This window comes from Siniperca chuatsi, linkage group LG6, assembly GCF_020085105.1.
Source record: "Siniperca chuatsi isolate FFG_IHB_CAS linkage group LG6, ASM2008510v1, whole genome shotgun sequence".
In the NCBI taxonomy this organism is placed as follows: Eukaryota; Metazoa; Chordata; class Actinopteri; order Centrarchiformes; family Sinipercidae; genus Siniperca; species Siniperca chuatsi.
Window position 1 is genome coordinate 12785126 of NC_058047.1, and position 9491 is coordinate 12794616.

Here is a 9491-nt window from a genome sequence, read left to right on the forward strand (position 1 = left end):
TATATGTATTTTTTCTCTATAGTGCAAAATGGAGTGAGCTCGAACTATTTCCAAAAAGTACCTGCTGATGAAAATCCCTCTTGCTTTGCTGAAACTGAAGGAATTTGGGTTTTTCAGGCGAAACAAGTGATGCGCGAGTCAGGCTGACGGCTTGTCTAAACGGTCCCCTAACAGAAGCTCAGAGGGCCATGAATCAACCATGAAGGATAATCAAATCAAATGCAAATGTGGTTTGTGTGATTTTTTTTCTGTTGCTGGTGCTTGATGCCCTGAGGGGCCCTGTCAGTTGTAAGGGGAGGGGCCGTACATAATGAGGGGTCACGCTTGAGGGGCCCTTTGTAAACATGGTGAGTGGGAGCCCTTTTCTTGGGGACAAGATTGTGGAATTAGTCCAAGACAAAGGGTGGTGTGAGCACCCTCATCCCCATTGCACACACACACACACACACACACACACACACACACACACACACACTAACCACCTCCTATCACCTTTGTCCTTCTCATTCTCCATCCTTGTACAACCCCCTTTCATTCTTGAGACTATGTGTGTGTGTGTGTGTGTGTGTGTGTGTGTGAAGCATGTAGCGAGGGGCCCATGGGAGGTGAGTGGGGGCTCTCTGGTCTTTGGGGTGAAAACTCCATTTTGGTATCACGTTACTGTAAATCTGGGGAATGGGCCCATGGCCAACAGGTATATAGCCATCTGTTTTTGTGTTATTAACAACAACAACAACAAAAAATCAGAACGTGATGATGTCTCAGGTACATTTTGAGAGGACCGTCCATCTTTAATCTTTAAAGAAACTTGGCAGATCACATGTAATGTGTTTTCATCTTATAGCTTTCAACTTCCAAAGTTGACATCGTAACTCTTCATCCTTAGTTCTTAATTGACAGTTCTTATTGAAATGTGCCTGTAACCGAACTGAAATTAAAGGTCAAATAGACATGTAGTGTCAAAATGTGACCCATCAGTTTTGGTACCTGTGCAGCTTGTGCTTAATGTTTCACTAAAGGTTTGTGCTATCATGTTTTGCCTGGGCCATCTTCTTATTCCAAATGTTAAAATATGTTTTAAATGTAAGCTACAACTAAATCCAAATTGTAGAAATTTTCAGTAACAATTTGTAGGTGAAAGCATAAAATGCTGTAGCTGTAGTAAACATATTTGTGAATGAACTTACATAACTTGTTCTTTTTCTTCTTCAAAATGGAATTAAGGTTTGTTTATAGTAATAATGTCCTAAAGGTTACTTTAAGGTGTGATGTTGTGTGTCAAAAAGTGTGTACGGAGCATTCCTCATTTCAGCCTTAGAATGGAAACCACAAATACACGAGGTATAGTCTCTGATATGATGCTATTTTCTATTCATGAGAAATATTTTGTAAAATAAAGGATGTCTAAAATTTTTAAATGTGAAAAGCAGCAATTTCATAAGAGAGGGAGCCACACTGGGAAATGAGCCTCACCATTTACAAACCACAAACCAACCTTCCAGCCAGCTCGAGTTACTGTTGCTTCTTTTTGGTAGAACATGAGTGGGTTGTGCTGTGACACACCTGCTGAGATGAGACATCACTGGAGATCATATCAGAGGTTAGTGTTTATCTGAACCATTTAAGGAATTAGGTAAGACAGCAGTGACCAACATGATCTGATGGGATGGCGTATAAATAGCATGCCGTACATTTGCGTGTCATGTCTACACATTTTAAGCTTTTCGCGTGTCATTTAACGCTGTTAGAGATGGCGTTAGAGTTTTGGACATGCAGGAAAAGATGAAGTCAGGTGGTATTTGTCAGGTGACATACATGGTATGTCGTGGTAATAATAATTATAATGTGGTTATCGTTGTGAAATGGTCGCAGTTTGGTTAGGTTTAGGAAAAGATCATGGTTTGGGTTAAAATAAGTATGTTAGTTACATCAGTTAAGTTATGTTACATACATGATGTAAGTTAAATACATTATGTAAGTTAACTTGCACGTAAGTTAAAATAAGTCAATGTTGACTTTTGGTTTCACATGGGACATGAACTGCGGTCTCCTGAGTGGGTCTCCATCCATCCTCCCCAACCTCCTGCCTATGCAGACTTTCTCACTCTTTATATTACGTCACCTGGCATTTTTTTCTCCATGACATTCACTTGTAAAATGACACGCTATCTATGCATAATATAAGTCAGTACAGACTAAGTGGCGTGAAATGACACGCGGAAAGCAAAAAATGCATTGTGATAACACAAAATGAATCAAGACATTGGCGTGCTAGTCATACGCCATTTGGTGATACCAGGCTGACATGAGACATGAGTAGTGTTGTGCTTTAAGAAACATGGGATTGATGATTCACATTGGTTTTCACACAGACACACATTACTTGTCTCATACAATAAATGCATAGAGAAGGTTGGGAGGGCAAATGGCCCAGGCATGATCTATTGTACAATTTAAAACATGACTAAAATTTGCAAATAAAAAAATACAGAAACTCCTTCTTATATATCATAAATCATCAAGATAATGACAAGGATTCAGAAAGAAAGCTTTATTCACATACATTTTTAAAAACCATTAAACACACAATAAAGCTGAGGCTTATTTCCACTGTAGTCCACCCTCAGACATTTTATAGCTTTTGGAAATCACATCTAAGGGTGCTTGTGGCATCCATAGTAACAGTTTGGGTAGAGTGTGTCATGCCCCCCAAGCAGAGGAAACCAGACAATATGTGAAAAATAGCTTTGAGCCTCCCACCTGTCTCCTAAACATCACGGCAGGACAGTAATTTTAAGTGGGCAGGGTGATACAAAGTCAACAACAGGTTTCCTAAAACAGCTGAAGCGAACTGAATACCACAGTTGGAAAAGTTGAGGCAAGATACTGTGCAGTCACTGGATCGTAAATTTGGCATCAGACTGCCACACTGCCACCGCTGTGAATATAGACATTGTTACTACAATGTTAATGGCCTTAATCTTTCATAAAAATTGCATGTGCATTTAAATGTACTATTTTTTCTTCAATAACATTAACCTGCACACTTCTGAGTATGAAAATATGTGTAAATCTACACAAGGATACAACTGAATGACATTTTCCTCCCAGTGTTGTTTTTTACATGTCCTTGAGTTGTAGAACAGGCGCCTTTGTGAAGCTAAAAGCAATGCAACCAAATTATTTTGAATCCATCTAATATTTAGAGGGACCATGGCTCATTTGGTTTATATAGCTAAACAAAAGCAGACTTTAACAACGTAGCTCGGGTGATTCACATGCAAAACAGAAGGCCCTCTTTCAGAGCCATGTGGAAGAAGGCTTGTATGTAATTACAGAAAAGGGGTCTCAATAGCATCGTAATTGGAGGCAACGCCCCGGTCCAGAAAGGGGCTATGGGGCTCTAAACATGTTGAGAGGTTTATTGCAATGAGGTCCTCAGTCTACTACTCTTTAAAAACCACAATGGAGGAGAGTGGGAAACAATGGTAGGTTAACATGATTGTGCTTGTGTGTTTGACTAGGCCTGGGAGCTCTCTGTTGTCTTTTCTGCTGCACTCCCAGTGAGGGGGAAGTGAGGCATACTGATGACGAAAGCTACGGGTGCTTGGGAGCATAAAGGGGCTGGTTAATCACAGCCCTAAACTACAGGAAGTGTCTATTCAATGAGGCCTCAGGCAGCCAAGCAACGATTCAATATGGGCACTGGGGTGGACTGGGGTTTAGCAGCGGGAAGATGGCAGCAGAGGAGGAATTGAGTTATGACATATTTACAGCGCACAGGCTTTTGGGGTTGTTGTAACAGCTGACTTGTTTGAATTGCTACCATATTTGTTTAGGCTACCTACTAGCATTACAAATTTTTGACTCTTACCAGCTTGTTTACAGTAGATAAATATAATGACCAAATGCAGTATCTGACATGGCAGCGATAGAAATACATTCAAAAATGCAAAATACAGTTTCACCTTCTTCTTGCTGTGTTAATCCATCTTTATACCGCTGATCCATTTATATATCTTCTGACTTTGAACACAACAGGGCAGAAATGCATTTTTCTGCTCTCACCCTTGACATTTAAACATAATACCTGTTCTTTTCATCTTTGCGTGCCACCGCAATAAAAAAACATGAAGACAGCAGAAGCCATTTAAGGCAAATGTTTATTATCTAGTTTGGACGTGCACCCATCCTGGCTAACTGCTAAACAGATTCTCTGAGCTGAAAACATATTAAAATATCTTTCTGATTCCGCCGACTTGCACCAGAATTTGTGAGCCTGAAAATAATGAATTGCCTATGCCTCGCGTACACAAATGCATCTCTAATGAGTAGTGTCCTACTTGTTCAATTCATTACAGAATTTCTGACGCTTTCATCTTGTGCACATGCCTCTGTGTATGACTACAAACCTTGTGTGTCACATAAGTTGTCCATGCTTTGTGTGTGTGTTAGTGGGGGGGGTACACATCCGTATTATCTCTTGCTGCTCATCCGGCTGAGAAGCTGGCCTTAATTACAACTGTCTGCCTGAGTCACTAGCATGCTCCCCTACCCACACAAATAGACAGCAACAACAGGCAGCATCTCAAAGGAAAGCCAAGAGTGGTTTTGCCTCGTAGCCGGAGGGCAACTTCTCCCTGCCAATGAGATACAAAGGTACTGTGGGCCCACATCCAAATGGATCCCTAGACCCTTTTCTCTTGGGCCTTGTTGACTTCCAATTGCTGTGCAGGGGCTGGAGTTTGGATGATCTAAATCCATTGTTTATTTTTTTGGCCTCTTGATTAACTGGTTTTGTTCTCCCATCTCTTTCTAGTCTTTTAAAATCAGCTATATCAAATCAACTTTGAGCTTTGAAATGGTGGCTGAGAGACTGGTTTGCAATTAGGCTGTACGTTTTCAGAGAATGTACCTCTATCTAATTCAGACAGTGATCATCCCAGAGGCGTTTGTGCTATATCTTGTCTGGCTGCTTTGATAGAGTCTTCATGTGTAGGCAATTTTTTTTCTTAACTCCCTCCCACTGCTTGAAACTGTCGACTCAAATGAAAAACTTAACATGGGAACTGACGGGGCTTCCATTAAACATCTGGAAAGACCAGGCACAGCCCAGCTTGGGTGGAAAGCGGGTTGAGACTATAAATAAATTCCATACATTTTCTGTGGCTGGAGCCTACCCCAGCATGCAAAGAATTTCATTTGATGTTTCCATAAAGTTATAACAAGGCTTGGATTTCAACCAAGAAATCTTGTTGGTTTCTCACTATTGACAGTCTTCCTCAAGCTCAATGTTTTAGTAGCTGGCATTGGTCCACTTACAGCCAATAAGACCACCATAAAATGGCAAACCAAAGTCATGTGTTGATAAATGTATATAGAATAACATGTATAGTCAAAGATGGTTTGCTAAAATGTAGCTCTCTTCGAGCAAGCTTTATCATTTGCTAGAAATGTTTTAATATATATCCATTTATTTCAGAGCTGAGTTTTGACAAACTATTTCTTCATTTCTGATTATTTTGCATATAGCCAGCACCAGAATGAACTATACTCCTGTGTAGGTCAGTTCTCTGATTTTTGAGGACAGTCTTCATTCACTGATTTTCTTGCACTTACTTTATCAACCACATTATAGATGCTCTTTATGAACGTTGTCCGTGCACCTTGTCCGTCATTACGTATCATGTCACCTTGTCAGGTGCATCACTAGTGCACTATTTCAGGTTTCTTCATGGTTTTAATTATGCATGTAGTCAAGACCACTTTAGTCCAAGTCAACTCTAGGACCAACTCAAGACTGAGACTGAGAGTTCTGTTCATGACTATTAGATTTGAAATATTTGCTGGTTTCCAAATATAAAAATAATGGGAAAGTAATGTGAAGTCCAATGCCCCCAAAACCATTATTTGCAAACACTGCTAAAAAGAGAGCAAAACAGACATATGTGAACAGATTCACCAGAGAGACAGAGCCAAAGCACAGCAATAGTGCACTTGAGTTCTTCACATTAGGAATACGATTCTGAACACAAAATAGCATTACCAATGCCACCGTTCAGCAAGCCCAGCACCTAGAGCTACTGATGCTGTGTTACTGCATTGGATGGAGTTCGTTCAGTCAGTCACCTGGTGTGAGGCGGCGGCTGTCTTTGCTCACCCGGCCGCTCCTCTGCTCCTCTCTCACTGCATTAACAGCAGGGAGTCGACTCCCAAAGCCTGGAAAAGACACACTCCATTAAGTCTCCTACAGGACCCAGACACTGCTCAGAAACATGACGAGGAACAAAGACAGATAACCCAGCCCAGAGGAAATACACTACACTGATGGTGTGTGTATAGTGGTGTTTATATACAGTATAAATGCAATACTCAATTATCACTTTAGATGAGACAGAGTGTGCAGATGCCTGTGTCAATATATTGAACCGTCAATAGACTTACAGTAAAAAGAAAGAATCTGACATGGTATGTATGACATGTTGATGGACAGACAGAAAGAGAAGGTATGAGAGTGCAAGAGTGTGTGTGCATGTCGAGACTAAAAGACAGAGGACATGCATTAATGCATGTGTTGAGAGGAAAAGAAAAGAAGCCATGCATGTCTGCTTTTGTGTGTATTTCTGCATGTTTGCTTCCATGTACAAAGTTCCATGTGAAAGCACATTCTGTAATTGTGAATTCCAACAGAAAATAGTTTACATAAGATCAAGACTTATTGAAGACATGTTACATTTAAATTTGCATGTGTAACATTATAACAAACACTCACAGCCAGTTACAACAATATCTGAAATAACTACAGTATGAGGAAATCCAAAGATATTTTACATCAGCACAGAGGAATTGGTTGCTTATTTTTGGCTTCTCAGAGTGAAGAGATGAGATTTATCCTCTAATTCTGACTGAAGGCTTGACGTCACCCATCTCTGTAGCTAATTGCATTATTGTGGTCTGTGTGCTTTCGAGTGTTGGCTGTGTATTTTTTTTTAAGTTAAATAAAATACACACCATTTCGTTATCACCAGATTTCTGTGATGTTGACAAAACAGACATTGTTGTTGATGTTCTCTAAAAAATGTTCCTTTCTTATCCATTTAATATGAAAATTTGATCTAACATATATAAATCCCTCCACCACCACTTCCACTTTCCTTGGTGTGTTTTGAACTTGTATTGTCATGCAGGAGTAAACGCAGCATCTTCATAATGACCAGAGTTGTGTGGATATTGATTTGTGCTATTTTACAGGAGGGACAGAGGCAGAATCAACCTCTTCCTCATCACATGCGATGCATCAAAATAATTGGCAGTACCCAATTATCCTGTGATCCGTGTACAGGAGATCTGATGAGCTGCCTGAAAATGAATCTGTAATCAGGAAGCCTCGGGTATGAATCACAGATGTGACACTAACAGGTCAGAACGATTGGATAAAATAGGACAGTGCAACTGGAAGAATGGCAAAAATATATAAAAAAAATGATGGGCAATTGTTTCCATACTCTTTTAAAATGCCACATCAAAACTCAGCACAGAAAAATAATTCACTGACAACAACTGTAAGCTTACATGACTTAATCTGTAGTGCAACAGCAGTTACTTAACAGTCAATTACAACTGTGACCATTCATGCTCAAGACTCTACAAAGCCATGGAGCCATGGTTATACAAGAATCACATCATCGTCAATTTAGTTGAGTAAGCCAGCAGTATGGACCTAGGAAGGACTAATGATAATAGTCGTAATTTTCCAGCAACACTGAAAATAAGACAAGTGATGTGACTTCAATAGATTACTTGGACTCAAAGAGAGTGTCTTGTTCAAGGACACTTTAGCAGGGTATATCCTTTCTACCAAGTGACCTTTACTGGTAGATTAGAGTTTTAGTTGTGCAAACATTTCTCTAATGTAGTTGAACTGGTTTAGTTAACTGGCTAAGTTATGATAAAAAGGGACATATTCATTTGAGAATGTGAGCAGGGTAAGCTAACAAGAGAACACAACAAACAATGGCTATGTGTCTTGATAAATCATTTAAGGTCAACTGGAAATCAAACCACTGGCCATATCAATTTGTGGTGCCAACTACATTTGACCTAGATGAGCCAAAGTGTGTTTTCTGACCTATTCCAGTGATGGACAGTCAAAAAATCGGCATAAAGAAAGAATGTCTAAAGTCAAAACCCACAAATGACATGAAACATCATGAAAAATGTTCAAGCACTTCATGGGCGAAGGACACGGTGATAGGTCAAGCTTGAGACAAAGCACTCAGAATGAATGCCTTCCAACCATGAAATGTCGTTGCTGTCAATCAGTGGGTGAACAAGATTTAAGTTGGCACCAGCCATGTCACAAGGTGGCTTCTGTCTATGTGGAGTTTTCATCATGCTGCTTCAAACGGGAACAAATAGTGAACACTGTGACAGACTATATGGTTCAAATAACAATCGCTCAAATTGTGTTGGTCTCTACATGACAAACTAAATATATGAGATGGTGTTGAAGGACTCACATCAATATGATATGTCTTTTTGTATGTAAGCAATTAACATGAGGTTGTTCTCCAGAGTGACTTCTCAGTGCTTGAACAGGTGTGGGGTTCTATTGCCGAAATAAACTGGAGCTGAGGATGGAAGATAAACATGTGACCTTGTGATTATGGAAACGCTTCTATACCAATTAAGCTATGCTGACACACTGTCATGCTTTCATCACACACTGGCGAATTAGCATTTGTAAATCATTCTTAGTGGATGGTGTGACCTACTTGGAGGACTGGATGGGTGGAGTTTTTGCATCAGGATAGTCTGATGGTATATGTGTCAGTAGGATCAGAAATTGGGTACAGAATAAAAATGGCCTTGAACGTTGATAAAAATGGCTGTTTCTCATGCTTCTGTGTCTTCAATGGAAATCTCTATCCATCTTGTGCTCAAGTAAAATAAGGTAAAGTAGTAAACAAGAGACAACAAGGTCATTTAAAATTCTTGCTGCTTATTTTACATCATAACCAGTAGACTCAGCTCTTCAAGAAATAATTCATGTCCTGTGCTCCCTTCTGAATCCCACCCTTCTCCCCCAAATGTTCCTTCTCTACTTTCTCCTGTCTTGAACTAAAAAATACACCTGTCTTTATTTAAAGCTTATTTTCTTACATACCACTCCCTTATTATAAATTAACATTCTAGCAACAGAGATATGTAGTTAAATCTATTGTCTGGCTGCTCTGACTCTGACAGTCCTCAGTAGTGGTTGTGCTGGAGAGCTAGAAATAAAGCTCATTCCAGTGTAGCAACCAAAGTTGCTCTAGTTAAGAGCCTCAACTACAGGCTTTAAATCTAAATGCATAATACAGTAATTAACTCTAATACATATAATGCATACAAATATCTATTGAGATCACCACTGTGTGACCCTCAATTCGAAAACATTGAATTTTCTTCCAGCGCATTATAAAAACCCATTTGAGATGAATGACAAACTC